The following is a 27,332-nucleotide window of genomic DNA, read 5'->3' on the forward strand; positions in this document are numbered from 1 at the left end:
GGTCACTGCTTCCATTCGGGGCACAGAGGCAGCTGGCTTTTAGAACTCTTCAAGGCTCCAAATTTCCAGACTCTCAGTTAACTTAGATTGCAGGCAGCAGGCAGAGGTGTCCCCTTAGCTGAACTGTATTGCTTTCCATCTCTGTTTGCAAAGTGGCTAGGTTTAACCTGAGTTCATGTCTCTTTTCTAGGAATCTGCTGAAAGCAGCAAGAAGCAGTCAGTACTCACCAATTCTCCAGTTCTCCTAGAGTTACAGGCTCAGAGAGCATGTGGTCTTCCTGTCAAGGTATCAATCACTGATGACAGTTTTACTAAATCTTCTGCCACAGCATAACCAGTGTCACCAACTTTCCAGTCTGCATATCTGTGTTTGCGCCACCTGACCATGAAGCTAATGCCACATATGTGAGTTTTTTATGACAGTAGTCTACTTCTAGGTAGTCTAAATTAATTATGAAATAGACTTTGACAGCTATTACTGGGAGACCAAACATAACAGCAGCTTAAACAAGATGGAAGTTTATTTTTGTCTCAGGAGAGAGTCCAAGCTGGTGAGATGGTTCTGCCCTGTGACATCATCAGGACTCTAGGCTTCTTTTGTCTTGTTGCTGCACCATTCCAGGAGCGTGTCCTCATCCACATGGTCCAACATGGTTCACCCCCAAGTTTTGATTCCAGTGAACAGGAAGAGGGAAAGGGGCAGGGGAGTGTGCAATCTAGAAATTGTACATGCTACTTCTGTTCACTTCCCTTTGATCATACACTGAGTTGTAAGGGAGGCTATGAATGCAGTCTTTATTCTAGGCCTCTGTATGCCAGCTAAAAACTCTGGCTTTATCACACTGAGAGAGAAGGGAGGAAGCAATGCAGGGAGACAATTAGTCATCTCTGCCACAGCCTGTCTCCTCCTGAGAGAACTCTTTGAGGTGCAAGGACCTGGTCTTACCATCTTCACCATCTGTAGGCCCACCCCAGTGCCCAGCACAGGGTTGGTGACTACATGGGTTCAACTTCAATTTTCTCAGACCATAACGCAATCCCACGATGGCGGATATTTGTAGTGTGATTCATGTTTAAAAGGCAGCTTCACCCATGAGTCTCAGGTGCCCCTAGCCTGTGTGTCTTTAAGTTCTCCAGCCTTGTGCGATCACCTCCATGCCCAATATTCCTGAGGGCTTTCTGAGGTGGGCAATTTGTTTCTCCCAACTCAGTGTGCCTCTCCGAGGTATCTTTGCTCCTCATCGTGACCCTCAGCCCCGGGCCTGCTGTCCTCTCTCAGAACTGCCTCTTTCTAAGCTGATGCCAGTCTCCTCCTTCATCTCTCCCAATGCACCAAGAACCCAAGGCTCACGTGTGTGGTAGATGTTTAATCAAATTCAGGAGTAATGGAGGTTGATATAGCACAGGGTGGAAAACTACTTCAAATGCATGGTCACATGTCACCTCCTCAGAATGTGCTGGTCATTACCCACCACAGGGAATTTCTTCTCAGACTGTTCCTCTGTCGGTCCCTATTCCGACCCCACACAGTGCTGTTCAAGCCTCCTCTCCAGACGCCTGATATCTCTCTATCCTCACCCATTCCTGAGTCCTTGGGCATTCTCCTGAGCTGCCCTCACAGCATCATAATTCCTCTTGCTTTGTTATGCAGCGCAGTTCAGCTCTTGCTCCAACTCAGCCTAACCCCTCCAGGTGAAGCTCAGGAGCACTCAGTTTTCTAAACCCTGAAGGCCTATCACCGGGTTTCCCTAAGCAAAGAGGCCATCAACCGTAGAGGGAGAAGGCTGTGGAGGCCACAATCCATTTGAATTTTAAATAGTCACATTATTGTTTCCTCTCTATAAGTAGAGATCTCATTCAATCCTTGAAACCTCCCCCTGCCCGGGAGGAGAGGTGAGGCACTTGAGGCTCAGAGGTGTTAAGTCACCATCCAAGGCCACACAGCAGGTGAGAGGCAGGGCTGGCCCTCGTGTTGGGCTCCAACACCCCTGCCTGGGGAGCAGCCAGCATCCTCTTGGGTCATCTTTGTGACATGAGTCATATTTCCTCTGTGTATGACTCCCAAGTAACAGTGCTTGTTCCTTACCCCTGAGGCCTGACCACGCTGGGCCGATGACAGCCACATGCAGGGCCCACCTGTCCTGCCAACCCTTGGATACGGTCATTGCGGTGAAAACCACCATGCTCAGGGCCAACTGCTTCAAGGATGCTCTCCTTGGATGCATCCTACCTAACAGTCCTCCAAACACACCCACACGGACTCCAGCCTCAGATTCCCAAATGCCCTGTCCACACCCATGGCAGGGCTGGGTCAGTTCCCACTGGAGTGGGGAGGTGGAGTGTCAGGGGAGGTGGGGGGCGAGGGGAGGTGCTGGGCTGAGGGGCCTGAATTGAATAGCTGCTTTCTTTTCAAAGGCTTCCCCCACCCCTAAGTGGTCACTGATTAACCCTCCAGACCAGATAACCCCTCCACGGGAGGAAAAAAATGTGTGTTTATCCTGGGTCATAAAACATCAATATTGACTTCTCACAGGTGAAGCCAAAGGGGAAGGGAAGGGGGTGTTGAGGAAGTGGGTGAGGCTCCCCACCCTCCCTCTCAAAGCCTGGGACACACTTGCCTGACACCTGGGGCCAGCCCACGCGGTCTCCTTCGCCATGGAGAACATTAGGTGGTCAGGCTTCTGTATCTAGGCCAGATTCCCACCCGCCTCCACCTCAGAGGCATCCCTGAGCCCGGGCCCAGGACCCCCAGGACTGTTCTCCGCTCTCCGCTGCAGCATGGGCGCCGTTCTCGTCCTCAACCCTCCCCTCCACCCTGACCCCGCAGATAAGAGAGTCATACAGGTCTGGAGTCAGACTGCCTCTGCTCTGTTGTTTCCTAATTCTGGGACTTGGATAGGTGACTGACTTGAGCCTCAGTTTCCTCATTTGTCAGACGGGTGTATTAATAGCACCCAGCTCACAGAGCTGTTGAGGGTGATCAACTGAGATCACTTCTGCTCATAAGAAGCACTAGGAGCTGGTGATCTCACAAACAGCATCTCTCTCTCTCTCCCCTTTCCTCCGCTACCACCTGTCTCTTGATATGCACATCACTCTGTGTACCTTCCTCCTTGCTCCTGGCTGAGCCCTCCCTGCTGTGGCCTTGGGATGGACAGTTCCAGACTCACCTGGGGCCAGAAACCAGAAGTGGTCGGGCCAGGGCTAGGGGTCCTTATCCCTCTCCTCTCTGGCGCAGAATGAATCAACCCCCCAAACTCTCTCTCGGGCTGGTGGTTTGCATCAGAGGACCTGAGGAGGGGGTCTGTGCCACGTGCTGCTTGGAGGGGGGGGCCACTGGGTCTAAGTCTGGCTGTGCTCTCCCCAGAGAACCTCACACCCTCATCTGGGGGTCCTCTCTCCATCCTCCATCTCCTTGCTTTTTGGGGTAAAGGTGTTTCTCCTGCCCCTCCCTGTCCTTCTGGAGGGTCAGAACGAGGAGGTGCCACACAGAATTTTCAGTCACTCTGGGCTGGGCACTTTCTGCACCTCACTTGATACTGGGCTCGGGGAGCAGTGGGGAGGTATTTGAACTCCCTTGCTCCTCACTCAAGGCCAGGGTCCTCTCCTCCCCTGGCCCCAGGTGGGCCCCACCTGATGCTGTGGGAGGCTCCAGCTCCAGCCTGAGTGCCCGCCATCCAGCTAGCTGGAGGGGCCTGTCCCCGGGCACCTGGTCAATAATTAACACTGAGCAAACTCAGGCCGGCTGGGCCTCCCAGCAGGGTCAGGACCAGACAAAGGCCCTGCTGTCTCGCTAGGCTGCCATCTTGGTGGGGGGTTACTGGCCGGCCAGTCACCCCAGGGTGGCAAACACCCCCACCTCCAGCAGGGTGCTGGAGTGGCTGCTGCTCAGCAGGAATTGGGAGAAGATAGGCCCTGGAGGAGGCTGATGAGCGGGGTTTGGCCACACGCCTGTTTTTAAGCCTGAGCTTCTTGTCTGCGAGCATGTTACGGTGGGGGTTGGTGAGGCCAGGGTCCACTGTGGGGCTCCCCAGGTGGGGTGCTTCTGCAGCTGCTTGACATGCGCTAATGGGGGGTGGGTGACCTGCCTCTGAGACCAGCTCCCTCTTTTTTCCTCCCCCATCCCCACCTACCCTTCCTTCCTTCCTGCCTTAGAAAATCTGTTGAGTGTCTTCTGTGTGCCAGGCTCTTTCTTAGTGTCCCCCCACTTTTCCCCATCCCCCAAAACTTTCATTCCTTCTTGATGCCTTTGCTTGCATTGCTAAAATCTTGGAAACCTTTCTACTCTCTCCATCTGAATCTGCTTCCTACTCCAAGTAGTCCTCCTTGAGCCCATCCTGATCCTATCCTCCTCGCTCCTCCTACACTGACACTCCTCTGTCACTTCTTATCTCATTCTGCACTTGTGCTGCCTCCCCAGCTGCTCTGTAAGCTCCTTGGAGGCTGAGAGCCATGACCTCCCTCTTCCCTCCACCATGAGCAATGAGCAACGTTGGTAGGTTTATCAGCAATGCCACCCTCAGCCACAAATCAAGCAAGAAGTTACTTTCTTGCAGAACAACAACTCAGGAGACAACTTCTACATCAGTCAGAACATTCCAGATACATGGCAGAAGTTCCCAAATCGGCCTTGCCAGCCCAGACCTCCCTCCAGCTGGCTGCCCAAGATGTCTGAGAACTCTTTATCACATTTCCCTCTCCCCTACTTCCAGCCCTACCAGTTTGGGAGCAGACGAGGACATTTCTGGCTGACCTTTGCGGCTGCCCACCTGATCCAGCCCTAAGTGCAGCCCCCACCGCCTCCTGGCCCCTTCCTCCCTGTGGCAGCTCCACGCTTACTGCTGGGGTGCCGTGGGCATCCCTTCCTGAGCAGTGACAGGGCAGCCGCCAGTGACCTCCTCTTCTTGCCTGTCTCTTCTTATTCTCCCTTCTCCGACATCCTCTCATTTCTCCCCTCTGTTCACACTGCCCAGGTCTCCTTCCCAGCCTCCTTAGCACCAACCCACCTGTCCCAGTCAGGTGCACTTTGAAACAAGAGGTCACACGTCACATACAGACTCGCACTGCCTTCGCTACACTGACCACCTTAAAGTTCAGAGTGAACCAGAAGCAACTAGAGAGAGGGCTCCCCACCCTTAGGAAGACTGAGGGTGACAAATTGCCTTTTTTTCAAGGCTGAAACAGAACCAGATGTAGGGACCCACAGTGCCCCCAGTTGAGGAAAGGAAATGAGTGACAGCTTGGGGACTGGCGGTGTGCAAGGTGGGCACAGGGGAGGGGGCGCCTCTTGCTACCAGGGCACCCGTCCTTAAAATATACTGCTCTGTTGTCTCACAGCCTTCTCATTCTTAGCAGACTAGCGACACCAACTAAAAAACATGGCAGCTATCCTTAAGGAATATAGGATGGGAGGAGCAGTAGGCTGGGCGCCTATGGGTTCCCAGGCGAGGCAGACGGCTTTTGGGGACCAGAACACACTGTTCCAACACAACACACCTGTTCCCCCTGCACTTCTCTCTGGAGGCCCTTGTGCCCCTAAGTCCCCACCCTAGGGACTCTGGGGTCCCTTTGGAAGTTTCCCTGGAGGACTCCCCTGCTCCTTCAGAGTCCTTCTGCCACGGGCATCCTTGCTGCCACGTCCCACTGCCTTTCTGGGCCCACCCCCAATGCCGTGCACCACCTAAGCCAGCTCTGCCATCACCGGCGCTGGCTGACACAGGTCTGTCCCCCTGACATGGGGGAGGGGATGCCCACCCCTTGTGAGGAGTGGGCTCCCCTGCCCCAAGGACAGGAAAGGAAGAAGTGGGGAGAGGACGGGCTCCTCAGCTTTTCCTCCTTGACTGAAGGCCTAAGATTATGAGACACAAGGCACATTCACTGGCAAGGGGTTTCTCACCACACTGAAGCTGTTGTAATTTATTTTGTCATTCATCACACAAAGCAAACGCTCTCTCCTCCCTGCCCCTCCTGCCACTAGTAAATGCTCCTGGCTCCCTCCTTGTAACCCCCTCCCGTAGCCAGGGGCATTGAGACCCTCCTGAGAACACAAGATGTGGGCAAGCCCATGCTGCTGAGGGAAGAACCCCCACAGTGACATTCCTACCGCCAAAAGCATGCCCCCTGGACTGGGCCTGGAGTTCCCTTCTCCTGTGATGATGCCTCGGAGTGAACCAGCTCCCCAGACCCTTGCCCTGGACCTCAGCTGAAAGCAGGAATGGAGGGGTCTGGGAGGACCGCAAGGGCAGCAAGGACTGAGGGGAGAGGCAGGGAGAGCTGCGGACGAGGCCAGCCGGTGGGGAGGAGTGAATGGAGCAGGTAGGCACCAGGTGAGGAGCAGGCCTTCTGGGAGGCAGGACTGGGGTGCCCCCGGAGCAGCTCCCAGGGAGGGCTCCTGTCCTTCTCTCCTACTCCCAGGCGGGGTTTCCCGGCAGCTCACTCAGGCCCCTCAATCACCAATCCCAGCACGATGGCGCCACCTGCTGTGGGAAGGGAGCAGCACAGCTTACTCCATTGAGGGGTTTGATAATTTGGGGTAACTCCCATCTCAGGGATCATAGCCTCTGTTCCGGGCTACAGGACATAGACTCAGTATGGGGTCATCTCCCATCACCCCCAGGCACCTCTCAGGTGGCCAGTGCTCTGGCTGGCCAGATTCTTTCTCCCGACTCTTCAGGGCCCTGCACTCAAGCCTATCTGGAGGGGCCCGGAACCCTGCCCAGGTCTCTGTCTTTGGCTGGACCTCTCCCAGCTTGCTGCCCCCGCCCAGCACCTCCTTTCCTCAGGCTGCCCTGTGGCGATGGCCCTGGAGTGGCCTCCCTACCGCTGTCAGTTCTGCTCCACCACTTCCCAAGTCACAGGCCTACGTCAGGTCCTCACCACCTTCCAGGTAAAGGGCGGTTGTTACCAGGATGAGTGTCCCTCTGAGAGGAGGGCAGCATGATTGGGGTAGGAGTTGGCTGGATCAGTGTGGGCCAAGAGATCTTCCAAAGCAGAGTGTTGGGCTCGGTGCAAGACCTGAAGTAGACAGTTTATCTGAGATGAGCTGAGGTGGGCTCAGTCTGTGGGCGGGGTTGTCACTCAGTCTATAAGCCAAACTGGGGACTGCTCATCCTTCTAAAGACCTCTGGAACTTGTTCTCTCCTTTCTGTCCCTGCTTCTGCTCTCGCATGCATAGCCCAGGTTACTGCTCTTTCCTCCTGGACTCACTCTTTCTACTGCCCAGACAATCTTTCTCAATTGTCAAACCGATCCCTTCATGCCTCTGTTTGAATTCCTGCATAATCTCCCTGTTGTCTCCTGGAGGGAATCCAAACCACCCCACCCAGCTGGCAGGGCCACACCTCTTCTAGGCCCCTCCAGATTCACCTCTCAACACTCTCCCAACCGTCCCCACTACGGCTGTGCCAGGAATGCATCGTGCTCTGCCACACCTGGGCCTGTATGTTCGCTGGTTTCCCAGCCCGGAACACCCTCCCTTGCTTGGCTCGTTCCTCCTCCCCTTCAAGGAGCAGCTCAGACCTCATCTCCCAGGAGAAGCCTTTCCTGACTGTCCCCCACCCTCTCCCAGGAAGGCTCCTCATGCATGCATAGCCCCTAAAATGCAAGCTCACCGAGGACAGGGACCTGGCCTGGAACAGCGAGGCATGCAGGAATGAACGAATGAATGAATGAACGAATGAATGAATGAATCTGTGACCAGGGATGACAGCCAGGAAGATGGCACACTGACCAAGCAGAGGACCCTGTGGCCTCGTCCTAGGATCCCTGCCCTCCCCCCTCTCTGGCCCCGTCTCTCACTTGACTGTCCCCTTCCTTGCCTCACTTCTAAGTCCCCAGGGGGCCCTACCCCAGCTCCCCCAGAGGAGCTCCCTGGCAGCCTCTCTCCAGTCTCAGAGTGCCCCCCTCCACATACCCTTGGCTGTCCACTGAGCAGGAACTAGCCCCCTCACTCGGCCAGGTCCCCAAAGGCATCTGACCAGTCCACAGGTACCAGACCTTCTTCTGCAGGGAGGAGCCACTTGGAGCAGGACAAGGGGGCAGGCGTTCTTCAGCCCATTCCCAGGAATACTTCCTGCTGCCTGACTGGGCAGCTCCCTCTGTCCTCAGAAAGCCCCTATCACGTCGCTTGGACCTCAGACATCGTGTTTTGTGGTAGGGATGTTTCATCCACCCTGCAATAAGCTTTTTGAGGGCAGGGACCACAAGAAAAAGTGTGACTTCCAAGGCTAGGTCGTCATAAAAGACATTGCTCTTTCAGATGACTTACTCTGGAGGAAGCCACCACCGTATCAGAAGGACACTCAAGCATCCCTATAGAGAGATCCATGAGGCAAGAAATGGAGGCCTCCTGCCGACAGCCGGCCCCGACTTGGCGGGCATGTCTTGGAATTAGAGCTGCTGGCCTCAGTCGAGCCTTCAGATGATTGCAGCCCTGGCTGACATCTTGACTATTTCTTTATGAGAGACTCGGAGCTAGAAAACTCCTGTGGAGCTATTTCCAAATTCCCAACCCACAGAAAGAGTGAGATAATACATGTTTATTGTTGTTTTCAGCTGCTAAGTTTTGGAGTAATTTATTATGCAGCAATAGATAATTAATATGGATTTGATGATTTTATGATTCTCAACTCCTGGCCAAAGCAAAATACACAGTGAGTCTCAAAGCAAAGTCTGACTACAGGAATCAAAAGTACACAGCTGCCCAGGCAAACTTGTACAGCCATGTGTGTGCCAGGGTTGGAAATCACACACTTCAGCTCAGATGGATAAAACCAGCATCCTTAATTTTTCTTGTACTGTTCTCATCTTGTAATTTTTTTTTTAAATAATTTTATTTATTTATTTTTTCCCCCAAAGCCCCAGTAGATAGTTGTATGTCATAGCTGCACATCCTTCTAGTTGCTGTATGTGGAATGCAGCCTCAGCATGGCCGGAGAAGCAGTGCGTTGGTGCGCTCCCGGGATCCAAATCCAGGCCGCCAGCAGCAGAGTGCACGCACTTAACTGCTAAGCCATGGGGCCGGCCCATACTGTTCTCATCTTGATCTGATGAGACCATTCCTACTGTTGACAGGCCAAAAAAAAAAAAAAAAAAAGAAAGAAAAAGAAAACAAACAAAAAGAAACCTTTAACTTGTCCACTACAGATATCTCCATTTCTGTATGTTTGACTCAGGCTCCTTTGAGTAAAATGTTGTTTTCTAGGGTTTTCTCACCGCCCCCGCCTCCCTTCTGCTAGCCAAGATAATTTCCTGGGGCAGGGAGACATTCATGTGACCTCGTGGTGGTGAGAAGAGGGAGTCAAGGTCTGCATGGAGCCCCCTGCATTCTTCTGCACACACGATGGGACAGGGCCGGTCTGGCCTGGTCCCTGGGGCTCACTGGGGGTGGGGGGTGGAGGGGTGGTCCCTGCACATGACTGCTGGTGCAGATCTTGCCTCTGTGGCCCCTGGAACCTAGGACCACCCGGCTGCATTCACCCCAATCACACCAGAAGAGGCAGAGTTCCATGAAGCCACTTCCCAGACCCCTTCCTCATCCATATCAAACTACCTCCTGGGCAGCGCCGTATTGCATTGGCACCATTGTGAATTGCTGCTTTGCTAAGGGGGTTCACTAAAAATCCCACGGCTGCAATCTGCGAGTCAAGCCCCACTCAGCCCCTTGCAGTGAGATCTACCCTCAAACCTGACTGGGGTTTCTCCCCCACAGCCCTCCAAGGTCCCCCGGGGGGAAGGATGGTGCTGCCTTTTTGGTTCTCGTTCTCTGTTCCTTGAGTCCTCCATTCTGGTCCTACTGCTGTGGCCAGCAGCTTCTCTGCATCACATCCTGCTCCATCTCCACTCGACGCCTTGCTCTGAATCCGCCCTCCGCTTCCCTGGGCAATAAACCACACCTCAGCCTGCACAGGGAAAGGCTGCTGGAGAACAAGAAACATGGGGAGAAGAAATGAAGCATGCATCTGCACGCAGAGCCCCATAGACAGGCTGATGCCGAGACCCCTGCATGTCCGGGCGCTCCCACAGACACCCTGGCTGAACGGGCACCTGTTCAGGAGCACTTGTCTATGATTTCTCAGCATTATCCCAGGAGACCTGGGATCCTTCCTCTTCACTCTCAAGATTATTTTTCTAACCCTGTCTCCCAAAGGCCTAGGGAGGGAGGCAAAGAGCAGGGAGCTATACCTCTATTCAGATCTTCCTAAACAAAAAACAACAATAGAAATCTGGAGGTGTCCCCTAGCTGGTGGACTTCCCCAGCTTAAACTGCCTCCTGCCCCCTGAGGACTCTCAGATGGGCATCTGGGCGCAGTGCCCTCCACACTCCTCCATGCTATTTCCCACAGGGACTTCCAAGTCAGCCCGTCCCAAACAGACTCCTCCTCCTCCAAACGGCCTGCTCCTCCTTCCCCAGCCCCACAGCATTCGGAGAACCCCTCTGTTCTCCCTAAACCTTTCTATCCCCCTCCTCTTTCTCCCACTGCACTGGGTCAGGCCCTCATTTCTCCTTCCCATCTGGGTGTCCTCTCTCCGCCTCCCTCCGACCCCTTCATGGTGACCACAGGACTCTTCTTAACTGGAGATTGGGCCTTGTGAATTCCCAGCCCCCAGTTTAAAACCCGTCATGCACTCCCCAGTGCCCACTGGGTCACACCCTTTGGCAGAGGGGCAAGATCCTTCCTGATTGGCCTGGCCCGCCTTGCCCTTCCTGGCCCTTCTGCTCCAGCAGGGAGGAGCTACTTTGCGGCTCCCCGAACCGGCCTGGCTCTCTCCGCTTCGGCCCGTCACACTCGGTGTTGGAATGCTCTAACTCTCTGGAGTGCCTGCTGCACTGCTCATTTTCAAGATCCTGCTTGAGTCACCTCCCCTGGGAAAGTGTCCTGAGTCAGAGTTAATCATGCCCTTCTCCGATGACTGTGGTACCGTATTCAGGTTTCTGCCCGGTGCTTCTCCCATCCTCCACCGCCACCACCTGGCTGCAGTGCCATCGCCCCTGCCTGGACTGTTGTTGATGTCCCCTGACCAGGCCCCCTGCCCTTGGCCTCACCCTTTCCAGGCTACTGTGGACACAGCAGCCCAAGTGGTCCTCTGAAAAGCCAGTCAATGTGCATCTGTCTGCTCAAAACACTCCAAAACCTCCCATCTCATTCAGAAAAAAAGCTAAAACCTTAAAAAGTGGTCCCTGAGATCCTCCTGGCCTGGCCCTCCTTACCTTTAGTCCTCTGCTCCTACTGCCATTTCTCTCTCCACCCCAGCTACACTGGCCCCTTTGCTGCTCCTGAACACCCCAGGCCCCCTCCTGCCTCTGGGCCTTTGCACATGCCCCAGAGACCCATGCTCATCTCCCTCAACAGCTTCAAGTCTTTGCTCCAGACTCACCTTCTCAGGGAAGCCCACCCTCCTTGCCCTGTGACCACTGCAGCTGGCCCCCACCTCCTGATCCCTCTCATTGACTCCATTTTTCTTTCTTTCCACAGCACCTATCACCTTCTAAATTTATTATTTAACTTATTTTTTATTTTTATTTTTTGTAGTCTGTCTCCCCTTCCAAAAATGTCTATTTTGTTCACTGATAGATCCTATGAGCCTAGAATAGTGCTGGCATGTGGTACATACTCAATAATGAATCAATTAAAGCTATTTATTGGTTTTCACGTGGGCTCCCTCAGTGGTCAGTGAGGTCCCTAAGACTGGATCCAGGCCCAGTCACCTCTGGATCCTCAGAGCTTAGCCTGCTTGCCTGGCCACAGTGGGTGAGCAAGAACAATTTACTGAATGAATGAATGGGGCCCTGCCTCTTTAGCTGAGGGAGAAAATCAGGGGCCTGAGCAGATCAGAGACCCCCCCACACAAATGCTACCATTGCCAAATTGTTCCTGTGCTCCTCCTCTTCTGTGCCAGGACTGCACTTCCTCCGGAGTCCTGCCTCACCCCTGCCCCTTGGGTCCAGGCCCCGTTGGCTGTTTATGGAAGGAGTTGATAAATTAATCTCCACTCAGGTGAGGCTGTCTGAATACTGCACGGGACCTGATGCTTTCCAAGAAAAGGCGGGCATTGCGACCAGCGGCCAATCTCTTAACCCAAAGGATGGAAGCAAAGTGGCGAAACATCAGGTGTAGTGTGAGGCTGTAAAAGGTGTGTGGGGCCTGGGCCAAGGCATCAAGCCAGCCCTGTGGCTACAGGCTGCTGTGGCCTCTGTAGAGGGTGCCTTGGCCTTCCTGGGCATCCTCCTATGGACAGGACTCTGAGCTGAGGAGTAGAAACAACACACACAGAGTGGCAGTGAGAAGGCACAGCAGCCAGGGGCCTCTCTCTCAGCCCCTCCTGTCTCCCCCAGGTCCTTGCAGGATCCCAGGGGCTACCAAGGAGGTGAGGGGTGGGGGTGGGGCTTGGCTCCCCAGTCTGGGCTGGACCCCAGCATGGGCCTTAGGGGTTTCAGGCTGTTTTTGTAACCACAGTCACGTGTTCCTTCATGTAACCTGAGCCCCCTGACACGGCATGAGTCTGCACCCCAGCTCCCGAACCACATCTGCTTCTCATTTCCGCCCCAGAAAAATGGCCCAATTTCCATGAGCCGCTGGCCCAAGCCAAGCCTGGAGCCTCTCAGTGGCCAACCCCACCCAGCTGGGTTCTATTACTGGGGTGGGGGGTGGGAGCTGAGAGAGCACTAGAGGCAGCAGGGAGTGTTGTGGAGCTGGACAGGGGCCAGGAGGACTGAGGGCTTGGGCTGACTCCGTCAAGACCTCACTGTGTGTCCTTGGGGGAGTCCCTAACCTCTCTGAGCCTCAGCTTTATCACTTCCTGTGTTAGTCTATTTCTCATTTCATGTGTTACTCTATTGATGGAGGTGTTATTAGGATTTGGGGACCAAGGTGGCTCTTTGGGGATAAAAACAATAGAATTTTCCCAAAAACAGACCTGAGAAGGAATTGGTCTGGAAACAGAATCACTGGATTGGCCTATGTCAGGAAGCTGGTGGGGGGCTCAGAGCCACTTTCCTACTGGAGCAATGGCTATCGTACCTCCCCACCCCCCCACCCGGTAGTTTGGGCCCAAGTTCTCATGTGGGGGTGTTTAACCCCAGTTCTCAGTTCTTCATCTACCAGCATTTATTAAGCACTGAGTATGTGCCAGGCCCTGGGCAGGGGTGGGGAGACCAAAGAGATAAACACAACTTAAGCTCCTTGTGGGGGGCCCATAAGTAAATACACAGTCCAGCCCAGCAGAGTGGAGGGGCATGTGGCCAGAGGCTGGAAGTCACACATCCTATTTCTAGTCTTTTAGTGGAGATCCTTACTTTTTAAGATGTTCTTAACTTGATATTTTTTTCTAACGAAGTCTATAGCAAACTCCACCCTCCCTCCAACAAAGCCGAGGACCTTAGCATGCACCCTGCAGATCCCTTCTCCCATCTCCCACATTTCTAAATCCCAAATCAGCTCCCCACAATGGGAGCTTCTCAGTGACTCCACAGAGGGAGGTCCACACCTCGAATGCTGCCCGGAGACCCCTGGTGCCGCCCTGCTCTGGCCGTGCTTCTCGGTGATTGGGCAGGACGTGCGCTGAAAGCCATGGGGGCTGGTGGAGGTGAAAGGAGGGTGCTGGGCGTGAGAGGCTGCCCCTCAGCATTGCCCCCAGTCCACAGGCACAAACAACAGGACAAGAGCACCACATCCAGCTTCCGGGAACATTGTAGGGTCCTTACCCTGCCAGCAGATTCCTGACAGCCCTAAACCACCACCCTGGGAGGCCCATGTTACAGATGAGGAGCCCGAGGGTCAGAGAGGCTCTGTAACTTACTCAAGAAGAAGAAGTCAGTAGGTCTGAAACCTCGTCTTTCTCACCCCATGATGGGTGATCTTTGCACCAGCATGGCACTACTCTTGAGTCCTAGTTCTGTCACTTAGTAGGAACGTGACCTTGGGCGAGTTCTCAAAGTCTCTGTGCCTCAGCTTTTAAAACACGTTTTTTAATAAATCAACTTTATTGAGGGATAATTTACATGCAGTAAATGCACGGATTAAGTGCACAGCTTGAGGAATTTTGACAACTATATACAGACACGTAACAACCACACAACCAAGATATAGAACATTTCCCTCTGCAGAAAGTCCCTCGTTCTGCAGGGACTTTTGGCTTTGTCCCCCAAACTCGTATTTGGTTTTCCCATCTGCTTCCTGGTGTGTTAGGTGGATCGGATGAGACAATACAGCTGGGACACTCAGCAGGGCACCTGGCATGAAGAAAGTCCTTGATAAACAGGCATTGCTTTTATGACCTCTCGCTGCATGTTGCCTCCCTGTCCCCTCCTCTAGGCTGCGACAGGGATCAGCAGGTGCTGAGATGGTCTATCTCAAGCCTCCCTTACCCCAGCCTGAAGGCATTAGCCCACCTATGAGAAGACTGGGGGAGATGTGATACGTGTCCTGGAGGAGGCTCGAAACCACTGTCTGCCTCCAGAAGCCCCAGGGGGCTGGGAATAGAGGAATGGGCCAGCTTTTGTCCTAAGCCTGGCCCAGATGATAGGTCCTCTGTTCTTCTGAAGCCTTCACGAGTTTGCAACCTGTGCAGTCACTTGGGGCCCTATGATCAGAAGGGCCCCCACTTGGTTTAATGCTCTAATGTCACTATTTTGCAATACTTAATAATTTTTGAACAAGGGGCCCTGCATTTTCATTTTGCACTGGGTCCTGCAAATTGTGTAGCCGGTAGTGATGGTGGGGAAGGTAGGGTGAGCTGGCTGGTCTGCTCCCTAGTAAAGCTGGTGCTATCATGCACCCCTTCTCTTCCACACATACTCGTTCAACACCTCCATTGTCCCCTCTCTGTCCATCCCCACAGAAGGGCATCCCGGAGGGCCTGGGTCACACAGAGCCCTCAGCTGCCAGGAGGCACCAATTGAATCTGGAAGCCTGCTTGACCTGGAAACCCCCTTGGGGACAGCTCCTACTCACAGGGCCTGCTGGCTGGGCCACCTGAATTCCCATCCTCTGACGGTCCTCTCCAGCCGCCTCCGCCCGACTCCGCAGCTCAAGTGTGAAACCACAGCTGGGCGCCAGCCAAGGGGGCTTGAGTTTCGTCACATTCAACTTCCCACACCTCCGCCAGAGGCCAGGGTCCGTTGGGACTGCGGGCCAAAGGCCTGGGCTAGAAGGCAGAGTAGGAGGTGGGTTCCAGTCCCCCTTAGCTTCCTCCATCCCAGAGTACCCTCTCTCTTGGGCCTCAGTTTCCCCTCTGTGTAATGGGACAGGATTCCATAAGCTAGAGCAGATGCCAATGACGCAGGGAAGATAGGCCTCAGAGACCAAGGCACTGAAGGAGATTCTAGAATTCCACTGTGCAATACAGTAGCCATGAGCCATGTGTGGCTATTTAAATTTAAATTAATTTCAATGCAAGAAAATTAAAATTTTAGTTCCTTGGTCACTCTAGCCACATTTCAAGTGCTCAATAGCGACATGTGGCTTGTGGCTGCCATATTGGGCAGCACAAAGATAGAACATTTTCATCGACACGGAAAGTTCTATTGAATCGTGTCTGACAGTTGGGAAAGCCAAGGGTCTGGGAAGACTGGTAGCTTTACCGACCCCAGGTGGGGAGGTGCGGGAGAGGGCTGTGGAAGAGAAGCGTTCAGGAAATGCTCTCAGTCCTCTCTGGACCTCAGGAGTGAGGAGGTGAACCCGCCATAAAGGGCAGTCAGGAGCCGACCTTCACTGGGGGCGGAAACACTTCAAAGGCAGCCTCACCTCCCCACTCCTGGAGTGGAATGCAGGCTTCCTGGGCCCCTATTGAGTGACAAGAGGCGCCAGAGAGGCAGCAGGTGGCCAAAACAGGTGTGCTTGCTGGCAAAGGGCTCCCCCAGAGCCATTTCCAAATGGGAAACGTCATTGCTCTCTCCTGCCTCTTGTCTAGGCTTGGGGAGCACTTGCACGCTCTGGAACAGTGATTATCAAGCTTTAGCCTGCTTCAGAATCACCTGGAAACTTGCTCAAGCACAGCTAAGGGAAAACTCTAAACATGTACACTTTCGCTTTGTTTATGAATCAGGTTGAAATACAGATATTTGGGTTCTGTTCACCTTAGGGTTCATCATCATTTGGGTCTGTCCGGGTCAAATCATTGAAAGATTGGGTTGGTTTAATCTGGATCCATTATAAAGGGATGCAGCAGAGGGGTGCTATGGCAGACCTCAGGAGAGCATGCAGAGGGAGAGGAAAGAAAGGGGTAGGAGGGGGAGGGAGGAGGGGAGGGGTGGGGGAGGAGGGAGGAGTAGAGGGAGCACTCTTCAGTGCCTCGCCTGCTGAAGCTGTTCTTCCTGCATTGTCTCATCTGCCCCTCACAACGCCCTTATGAGGTTGATGCGTGGCAGATGCAGGGTCACTAAGGATCAGGCTGGACTCCATTTCCTTTTCCTCTCCTCTTTCCAACACTGAATATTTTCAACTGAAATAAGCCTGGGAAGCGAGGAAGGCTCAGAGCTGTGAATACATTTTTTTGTTTTCTGGGCTTTAACAGGAAGCTTGGCTGCGTGCGGGCGTCGGAGCCTGGCTTTCAGCGGCGCTTTTTCAGCATGCCTTTACCCGGAACGTACAGTCGCCATTATAAATATCGGCCGGCCTCAGTGGCCCACTCGGTCTCTGCACCCCACGCCCAGCAGGGTCATGGTGGAACTTCCCGCCTGCCCTCCTGCTCCCCCCACCCCCAGCAACACTACCTACTGTGCATCTGGGAAGGGGTGGGGGACGAGGCATCGTGGGGTGGGAAACCAAGGGTGAGTGAAACTCAAAGTTGGCCTCATTGTTTTTCAGGAGAAGGACTGTTTTCAGCATTGGGGAAACTATAATCACCTAGCCAGCTGTGAAGATTCTAGAATGACCCTCATTTCACAGATGAAGGAATAGAGGTCCCCTCTGGAGAACTTATGAACTTCCTGGCCCCACTGGGAATGACAGTCTCACCTCCTACTTTGTCACCTCCCTCTCCACACACCCCCCAAATGCCTCCTCAACATAATCACCCTTTTGATGACTGCTTATGTTTGGGTAGCCCCTCAGACTCTTTCCTCCACTCTCCCTCACAATCGTCCTGTGAGAAAAGCAGGGCTAGACATGGGGCCCATTTTACAGATGGCCAAAGAGATGAAGTGACCACACAACCCATCACTGGGAGAGCCGCCTGTACCGGTCCCCTGATAGCCAGCCTCTGCCGCCACGCCTCACACCCCCACTCCCTCCCCTCCACACCTCCCGTCTCCTCAACAAGGCCCAGGAGCACAGTTGATTTAGAATTTCCTGCCCTTCTGACAACCTGTGTGCACAAAACGAGCTTTATTTAAACCACTTCGGGGGGCATCTCCTCTGCCCCTTCCTCTGACTTCATTAATCTGCAGCGGGATAAATCTTCAGCCTTTAACTACCTGATTACAAACATGTTCCTGGTTCCTGTCCCTGGCCTGATGGGAAGCTCATTTCTCAAAGGGTTAATTAACAGCCTTCACACAGGCCGCATTTAGCAACGAGCACAAAGCCGCACACATAAATAACGTCTCGAGCGGAAGAAGAGGGTGCAGATGGTTTGTGACTTCGCCGTCCAGAGTTTTTTAAACCAGTGTGAACCACGTCCTGTCGGGGCCCAGGACCATGAGTCAGGGTCAGGCTTCGAGGTGGGCCAGGCCAGAGACTCTGGTGGCCAACTCTGCACTCTGTTGAAAGCAAGTCTTAAAGGAAAACAGAGGGCTGAGCCAAGATGTGGGGGAGAGAGGGAGGGGCCCGGGTCGGGGAACGGGCCTGCTGACTGACGGGGATTGAGAGAAGCCAAAGAGAGCGAGAGAAACCAACTGGGAAGAAGCAAACTAGAGACCCGGGGCCCAGTTGCCTGCGCAGGGGTGCTGAATTTACCAAGGGAGCCTCCAGCCAGAAAGTCAGACCCTGGGGCACAGGGTCCCACTCGGGCCCTACAGTCTGGGATGCCAAGGTGGCCCAGGCAAAGAGGATCTGTATGGGGCTGGGAAAAGGGTAGAGTGAAGGACAGCCCTGAGGAAGCCAGCAAAGTTCTGGAAAGGGTACAAGGGCACGTGCAGTTTTCTGCTTCCTTCATGGGAAAGCTCTGTTCCTCTGTAAAGCCTTCAACTCCCACCTGGGGGCTTGCAGGTCCACCCCCCACAGCCATGGGGACACATCTGCGATTTTGTAATGGACGGCGACGGCAACATAAGAGTCACTTGGCAGAAATAAGCCCTGTTGCAAAGAATTCCTGAAGCTGAAAAGGAGGAAAACAAAAGCCAAGAAACAGAGGGAACAATGTACATACATATTGGACATCAATGAAAATGAGAAGCAGGGAAAGGGAGAGGGGAGAAAAGATTAGAACGCAAGCTTTTGGCGTTCAGCCTTTTCCCACTTCTCTTTCTCTGGTTCCTTCGTGTTTGCCTTCCTCAGCCCCTAAGTGGGTCCTCTGGAGAGCCCCCCACCATCCTCACTCAGACCCTCGCCCCATGGGGACAGGGGGTGGGGTCTGGGAGGGGGACAGGGGCACCAGGAGGATTTCCATCCTGGGGACGAGCGCACCTCCTGGTGGCAGAGAGGGGCCCCTCCTGACCCAGGGCTGAACCAGTGGCCCTCAGGCCAGGGGCCGTCTCCCGTGCCAGGCTCAGCGCCCTGGAGGTGAGAGAGCCAAGAAAGAGACGGGGGCCAGACAACACGGGCCTAACAGCGGGGCTCTGTGTCCAGGAGCAGCGTTTCTCCCCGAGTAATTTTCCACAGTTTGCCTTTCCTTCTGCACACAGTCATGCTCACAGAGTTCATAGGGTGGCTGCATCCTCCCCAGGGTTATTCTGGGCCAGCCACCTGCTCCGTGACCCTACCTGCTTTGATTTCTGCCCGCTTTGCTGCTCAAAGCCCCTTTGCCCGTCTCTGGGATCTGGCCCCTCTGGACCCCTGAGGCCTCCATCCCACCCACTCAGGGATGAGCTGTCAGGGACTTCTGGGAAATCCTAAAGGCACCATTGTTGCCCGGCGGAGGCCAACATTTCTGTTTTCTCAGAAGGATCAAAGCCCCATCCCCACCCTGCCAGGAGGAAGCAGTTTTGACTCGTGCAAATATCTGCAGTCCATTTGGGATTTTACTTTGGTGAGAAATAAATACACAGCCATCTGCAGATGATGGAAATATGACTTAAGTAACTTTTTGGTCGAGGTTCTTGGGCCAGAGCCCAGATGAAAATAAGACCTTGTATCTCTGTCTCCCCTGCACACTTTTGAAAGAAAGCAAAAGCAGAGGGGGGAAAAAGAAGTTGGTGGAAAGCAAAGTTCAAAATGGAGTGTGCTCTATTTCTTGGCCTGGGAAAGGAAAAATAAACACCAAACAGCCACTCCATTCAAGTGGACGTTATCTTGCTCATCCTCGCCAAGAACTCCCTCTCCTCCCTTCTCTGACCGGGAATTACTGTGCCTACAAACAGCCCCCACGCCCACCCCTAACCCAGGGCAGGCAGACAATGGGCCAAGGCCTCTCCCTGCAGCCCCCAGAGGCCTTAAGATTGGGAAACACAAGGCTATTTTTAATGTCTTATTTGTCTACCAACTGCGGCTCCCCAGGCCTGAGAAATGGTATCATTTGTGGGAGGTGGCACTGATTTTTTTTTTGACTTGCTCAGACAAAGCCACATTTTCGCAACTTTTAGAGAAGCCAAAAAAGCAACACTCTCCAAGGGTGACTTCTTCCTTGGCTTGCCCTTGCGCCCTACAGGGAATGCTCTCTCACACGTGTCTGGAGAACAGCCCCCCACTGCTATGCGCTGGTCAGCAGAAGCACAGGCCTCCAGGTCCAGCGCCCAGGGAAATGGAATTAAAGGCCCAGAGATCCCAAAAGAGAGCCAGTGAAACAGGAAGGAACAAGGGAGTAGACCGAGGATCTGAGAGAGGTGAGGTCCTCCACTGGTGAGGGAGGCACGGCTGTGTCCCAAGGGACCCCTTGTGATGGGGCAATAGGTGTCCCCTGCCCTGGGGAACCCCTAATAGAAAAGGGTGAGAGGTCACACACAGAGGAAATGGCTTCCCAATAATCATCCAGCTCCCCAAATCCATGGAGGGGGAAGCTTCATGCAGTGGATGTGTCCAGAGGCTAAGAGGGTGTCCCCAGGTGGGTCTACCCAGGCTGGGGCCGAGCTTGGACTCTGGGCTGAAAGACTCTAACTGTAATAACAGGAGCCTCTCTGTTCTGAGGGCTTCTAAGGGCTTTTGCTGTGAGGGCATGACCCCACCTGAGCTCCAGAGGCCTCCCCCCACCTCCTGCCAGGACAAAGAGATAGAGAAAGATGGAGGGATGAATGAAGAGAGAGAGAGAGCCGAGTAAGACAGAGAGATGAGTGACACAGAGAAATAGAGATGAAAGAAACAGAAGCATAAAGATGCAGAGAGATGGAAGGACATGAAGTGAGGTAGAAGCAAGGTTCGTCTTTGTTGGTCCTCACCTGCAGCCCACAACTATCAGGACAGACAGAAGGGTGATTGCTTAAGAGGGCCAGAAGAGAGGGACACCCACAGTAGGCCGTTTCCTTTTTTCTTGGCCCCATGGCCCACAGCCTAGAGGCGGGGGTGAGTGTGGAGGTCCTCCAGCCACTGCCGGGACACCCGCCCCAGCGGCCCCTCTCCCTCCGTGGCCCTGAGACTCCCCACTCAGCCCGGCCTTGAGTCACACAGACCTTGCCTACACTCGCTGGCTGGGTGACCTTGGGCGGGTCTCTTCCTCAGTTCTCTCCTCTGTAAAATGGAGATAATAATAGTACTTCCTCACTTGGGGATTGTGAGGATTAATTGACATAGCATGTGTGTGTAAAATGCTTTGCACAGGCCTGGCACACCGTGAGGGCTTGATAAATGGCAGCTTTAATGCATGTGGTGTGTGCTCAACCAATGGTGGCTGTCACTGCTAGTATTCCCTGGGGCAGGGTTGGGAATGTTGGGAAGGAGAGCAGAGGGGAGGGCAGGAAGGGGAGGCAGAGGAGGCTGGTGAGAAGGGGCCCGTGGAAGGCAGTGCAGACTTAATGGAACCATATGCCCAAGCTGGATGAGCCTTGGCCCACCCTGACCCAGGTATCCGTGGCACCCATGGGACTGCCCCTGCCAAGGACACCACCAAGGGCCAGAAAGAAGGGGAGCAGGTCCCTCCTGCTGAGGCTACATTCCCCTGGTTCCAAGACTCCCCACCCTGGGAGTGCAAGCCAGCTTCCCACCAAACCCAAAACCTCCCTACCCTGGGCATGAATTTCCTTTGTTGGGACGAGTTGGAAAGCACAGAGCCCAGGGAACAGAACAGCAGCCAGATAGGCCAGCAGGCTGGGACTCAGGGCCTACCCCTGCCCCTAACACACTTATAGAGTGAGAAAGAAACCAAGGAGAGTTCATCATCCCAGCTGCCTCAGAGAAGCCAATTCCTTGTGAAGAACCGCTCTGGGCAGCCACTTTAGCTGCCTCCGGCATCACTGTAAGCGGCCTGGGTCCTTCTGTCCCAGGAGACCCAGGTTAGGGGTGAGGGGACAGGCTTCACTCCTTTCACCAGCCGTCAGGGAGCACCTCCTCCCCACCCCCCTGGGCTGACCCAGAGCCTGCTCTGCCTCCACAGCTGCCACACCTGCCTCCACCTCCCTCCCAGAGAGGGGCCTCGGCAGCCAACACCTCCCCTGCCTCAGGAGGCAAAGTAGAGGAAGAGGAGTAGGGCCGAATGGGCTGCTGAGAGGAGTCCGGAGCCCTGAGCCTAATCCTGGCTTGATCCCTTTACAAAGTCACCCAACCTGTTGGAGCTTCATTTTCCTCATCCAGAAAATGGGAATGATGATTTCTACATGCAGTGGGGATACAGTGGAACAGTGAATTCAGTGAAACAATGGCACATACATAACCACTTAGATAACATTCTGACCCATTCCTTTCGTGGGTGGTGAAGTAGCGCAATTGGGTGTGAGTTAGTTGGCAGCCTAAAGACTGTGGCTTTCAGAACTGGGTGAGTGTTTGCGTTCAAACCACTCACTGGATAAAATCAGGAGGTTGGCCCTTCCAGGACCTCAAGGCAGCATGGGCGGATGAGAGAGCTGTCTCTGGAACCAGAGGGCATGTCCCCTGGACTAGGTTAACTCTCCACACTTCAGTTTCCTCATCTGTAAAAGGGGCTGATGATAGCATACCAGGCATTTAGGTTGGTGTGATGATTAAATAAAGTGATCCATGCTGGTCCTCTGGCACAGTGCCTGGCCACAGCAAATGCTCAATGTAGGTGGTCTGTGATGGGAAAAGAATAGGGCTACCCTCCAGGAACTGGGGGGAGACATTGCAAGATCGTGGTTGAGGGGTAAATCATGACATGACAGCGTGTGGAGTATGCTACCATCCAGGCAGGGAGTGGAGACGTCAGACTACGTGCCCTGTTTGCTTGGATTTACATAAGGATATTCTGGAAGGCTATCTAAGAAACTGGTAAAGAGGGTTACCTTGCAGATGGAGGGTGGGAGGGGACAGGGTGGGAACTGTTGACGCAAAATAACCAATAACCATTCTATAGATAAGAGAAATAAGGTGAATTTACCTGAGCCAGAGTGAGGATCATAACCCGGGAAGGTATTAGAAAGCGTTCCATGCTTAGAGAAGCATGGTTTTCAGTACAGTCTTATATCTTTTTAGAACAAAGAACATACATTAAACACACCCAGGATACATTTTTATCAAAATTTCAAGGAGGTATTCAATTGCAATTTAGCAGGTCAACGTGACCGTGATGTCAGAAAAGGGACTAATGTGGGCATTACCAATAGGGCGTTACCAATAGGGCGTAGGAGGAGAAGTATGCATTCTTATCTTAAGAAAGTTTATTCTTTACTTTAATGGTTAAGCAGATGTACAATGTATGTTTGATAGGCCATAAGTCAGGCTTTTTAGTTCAAGCCATATCAGTTTTGAAACCGAATAGTTATCCCATATACCTCAAATGTGAAAATCTCTTGTGAGAGCTGGGCTTTTGACTGTACACGTTTCGTACAATTCTGATTCATCAACCATATGAGTGTATTACCTATTCCAAAATATTTCTAATTAACATAAAAAATGTGAGCTACTAATATGATTACTCTGTCTGAGCTTTCGTTTCTTCCCTAAATGAGAAAGGTGGCCTATGCTCCGTCTGCCTAACTAGGGTTTTGTAGGGATTCAGAGAGAAAGTGAATGTGCAAGTGCCCTGAGAAACAGAAAGAGGCTGGAACGAGTAGGAGGAGGATGAAGAAGAAGCAAAAGAAGTGGCGTGATGAGTGGGGTGGCTCTCCCTGCCACTCTCCCCAACAGGGGCCCAGTGGGAGGATCACTAAGCCATTGTCCCAGGAGCTAAGCCTCAGTAAAAAAGGATATTGGGAGAATTTAATTAAAAATGTACACGAATGCAAAAAAAAAAAGACATGCCAACTGGACAATTTGCTCTGGCCTCACCCCTGGCCTCTTTCCTCAAACACCCTTGGTGCAAAGGAGGCCCCGCAGCCTGCCAAGGACTCCAGGGGAGGTGGCTGCAGTTGGGTGGAGCCAGAGGTAGGGCCCATGGGGAACCTGAGTGTGACCCTTGACACCTGGCTAGAGCTGTTGGGAGCAGGAAGGGGCACGGAGAATGGAGCTGTGAGATGGATGAGACCTTGCAAAGGAGAAGAAGAGATTCTGCCCATCAAAGGCAGGGGGCGGCTGGACCACGCCAAAGGTGTGGCAAGTGTGACCTGATCCCGGGCTCGGTGAAAGGAGGTGGGGAAAGTTACCTCATTGATCCCCCTAACAGGAACTCTGTGACATAGATTTGATCACCACCTAGATGAGGAAACTGAGGCTCAGAGTTCTGGATAATTCTATAGCCAGCTACTGCAGCTACTGTAGTAGCCTAGCTACTAAGTAGCTAGGATCCAGACCCAGGCAGTGTGGCTCCACATAAGCATGACCCCGCTGTACCCCGTCACCCCACATCAGGGCTGGCCACCCTCCAGGGGACCTGTTTATGGCAGCAGAGCAGAAGGTACCATAGCTTAGCTCAGAAATCTCGGCAGCAGCACCATATGTGGCCGAAGAGTCCCTCCTTCGGGAGGTTTCCACACTAATTAGATGCCCAGAGCCCATGGGCAAAGCCTGGGAGGGGCTGGGCTTGGGAATCCCCCAGGACCCCATGGCCCTGAAATTTTAGGGGCATAAGCCTGGAAGAATCAAAGCGCTTTTCATGGAATTCCAACAGGAAACCCACGAGAACATTCCTGCCCCAAGGATTGCAACAGGAAAACCACGAGAACATTCCTGCTCGTGGGATTCCAACAGGAAAACCAAAGGAACATTTCTGCTTGTGGGGTTCCAGTGGGAGCCGGAGTCCAGGTTCCCTGTGAAGGAGGCTGGCCAGAGAGTGGAAGTGTGGAGGAGAAGGCTTGTCCCACCCTCATGAGTGGTCCCCAGCCCCACAGACAGACTCAGAGATTCCTCTGGCCTTTCCGGGATAGGGATAGGCCATTTGGAAACTGGCCCACCTGGCCCCAGCCCTCTGCCTTTGCTCACAGTGGCGTCCTGCCACCCAGCTTCCACAGAGAACACACGGTCCCCTGCCCTCCAAGGGTCTTCATAATCAGATGGGACTTGCGAGCATGTAAAAAACTTTTCCCTTAAATGTAATTGCCTCTTAGGACACATCAGTCAACAGGCGGTGTGCCTGAAGCAACATGAAGCACACACTTGGTTCTGCCCACCCTCCCCACAGTGTCTATTGTGCCCCAGCCTGCCTGAAGCTATGTGTTGGGAGGGGCCCCAAGGAACAGGACAGGTTAGTGGCCTCAAGAAACTCCCACTTTAGTAGAGGAGCTGGGAGGCACTCCAACAGGAAGTGCTTTTAGACAAATGACCACAGGAGTCACTGAAACACCCCACATTTATGAGTACCTACCACGTGCCAGGCGCCGTGTTAGGCTCCAAGGCCGAGTGACACAGTTCCTCCTCCCAAAAAACCACTGCCTAATGGGAGAGACCTGCCAGGAAATGGTATATCACAGCGGGAGGAGAGTTGCAATCCAGGTTTGCTCGGGATGTAGAAAAATAGGACAGCCAGCCCTGAAAGAAGACAGGAGGAGATCAAGGAAGGCTTCCTGGAGGAGGTGGTACTCAAGCATGCTGAGGAGATCAGCTGGAAGTGCAGTGGGACATCAGGGGTGGGATTGAGAGGCAGTAGGTCTTTACCTATGCCTTGGTAGTAGTGGTTAGGATTGGGTAGTGGAATGCTGATAAGACCTTAATAAGGACAGGAAGAGGGCACGGAGGAGTAGGTTTTGGGCACGGGACAGCAGACACAGACCCCAGTGGATGGGTCTGAAGGGGAGGGTTGGAAGGACAGAGGGTCCCTGAGAGCTGGAGGAGCCGTGGGTCAACATGGCACATGTTTTTTGCTCAGTGCAGGAGAGAGAGTAAGCGCATGCGAGCAGGGCAGAGGGTTACATTTGGGAAGACAGGAGGGAATCCAGGCTTTGAGGGCATCTCCGAGCTCTGTGAGGGAATAGTGTGACATTTGGAAAACGAAAGAAATTCAGAGCGAGCTTCCAGTGCCTTTTCATCAGTAACATCCAGACACCCCACTCCCAAGTCACGAGGTTGAACATTATCCATATGAGGTCCCAGGGCTGATCCAGGCAGGCTGGCAATGGCAAGGGACAGCTGTGGCCAAGGTACGAGGGAGAGGGACCCACAATGCGCCGTCCAGCAAGTTACCGAGAGGGACAGGGGCAGGAATTTGGGGTCAGGATTAGGGGAAAATGGAGGCGGCAAACCAGAGACATGGTTAGGGACACACGGGCAGCATCAGGTTGTGGGGTCAAGAGCTTGAACACCACAGCCAGGCTCGGGGTGGGAGAGGGACAGGCCCGCCACCAGAAAGAAGGAGGGGCCTGTGGGCCTGAACTAAGTCAGCAGGTCGGGGCAGAGGGCAGGGGGCTGCGGCCGGCAGGCTCCTATGAGCTCACGGAGCCGATGGTTAAATGCCAGAGCTTTTGCAAGAACGTTATTTAAACATTGGCAAAATCGGCCGCAGTGGGAGCATTTACACCACGGAAATCAGCAAATGCTCCCTTTTTTCCCCTCCCAGGGAGACAGCTGAGACCAGGGCCCGTGAGACCTGGGTTCTGGCCTTTGCTCCACCGTGCGGCTTTGTGTCATTGCTGCCTCACCTGTAAATGAACGTCCTCCCCCCGCCTACCACAAAGGATGGCCGACGCCACATGAGAAAACGCAGCTGGCTGTGCCTCTATAGAGCAAAGCCCTGCAGAGCGAGAGATCATCTCGAGTGGATTTCCTAGCATCTCCCTGGATGTCGGGTCTAAATTTAGCTCCTTTCAGTCTACGTTGAATCCCAGCCCCTGCCTTTCCTTCCTTCCTGCAGGCTCTCTGGAGGCCGCCACAAGGAAGTCCCTGCCGGGAGGCGGGCTGCTATTTGTTGTTTCACCTGCGAGTTTGCATGTCTGCTTTCTGGCCAAAGTCCCCCAAACCTTCCCCGTGCCTCCTCCCACTGCCTCTTCCTTCATGCTCAGGAACTTGCGGTGGCTGCTGACTCCTCTCCTGGTGTTCCAGATGCCCACCCCACCCCAGATCAACCACTGTCTTATCTGCAGCCACACCCACTCTTTGCTCAGCTACCCTGGGATAACATGTCCTTCCATATCAGGACACCTCAGGCAAGTCCCTAACCTCTCTAGGTCTCATCTGTCCTCTAACGGTGATGCCTGCCTACCAACTCTCACAGGGCCTCTAACAGAGCCTGTGTGTTTTTCTGCAAGTAATAGAAACTCTGACTAATAGGGACTTAAACCAAAGGAGAGTTGCTTACTAAGAAGTCTAGAGGTGGGCAGTTAGCAAGCTGGCTTTGCAACTCCAAGATGCCAGGGCTTTAGGTCAGTGTCTAAATTCTTTCTATCTTCCCCCTTATGGTTGCAATATGGCTGCCACAGCTCCAGTTATCACATCTTCTTAAGACTTCCTCCAAAGTCGGGATGTAGGGTGATGGTCAAAGTGGAAAGAGCTCTCTTCATGGGCTTTTCTTATTTGATCAGGGATGAAAAATCTTTCTCAGAAGCTTTCCCATCTCCACTCTCCAAAACCCTCACAACCCCTACAACTCCCAGCAAACTTCTCTTATATCTTGTTAGCCAGAACTGGGTTACATGACCATTTTGAGCCACAAAGAAGGCTGGGAAAGTGTCACTTTCTCAGCTTCTATGGTTGGAAGAGGGCAAAGGAGAAGGGAGTTGAGAACGGCTGTTAGTGGTCAATTAACATGGTGTTTTAGAGGGTAGCTGA

This window comes from Diceros bicornis, chromosome 12, assembly GCF_020826845.1.
Source record: "Diceros bicornis minor isolate mBicDic1 chromosome 12, mDicBic1.mat.cur, whole genome shotgun sequence".
NCBI lineage: Eukaryota > Metazoa > Chordata > Mammalia > Perissodactyla > Rhinocerotidae > Diceros > Diceros bicornis.